Below are 203 nucleotides of genomic sequence, written 5' to 3' on the forward strand. Positions count from 1 at the left end.
TCTCTCTCTTTCTTTCTCTCTCCAAAAAGTCTTCAATGTTGCAATTTTTTTTCTTCCAATCAACAAAAATCGCTCCTGTTCAAGTTATCGTCCGTGGGTGGTGGCACCGGGGAAAACACATGAATAAAGCTGTCGGTTTATTTTCCAAGGGCTCGACTCCCGGGCGTGGTAAGGCAGAATATGGCGGACTTTCACTCCAATCC

Source organism: Morone saxatilis, unplaced genomic scaffold (assembly GCF_004916995.1).
Source record: "Morone saxatilis isolate NCDOM2014 unplaced genomic scaffold, NCSU_SB_2.0 Contig16, whole genome shotgun sequence".
NCBI lineage: Eukaryota > Metazoa > Chordata > Actinopteri > Moronidae > Morone > Morone saxatilis.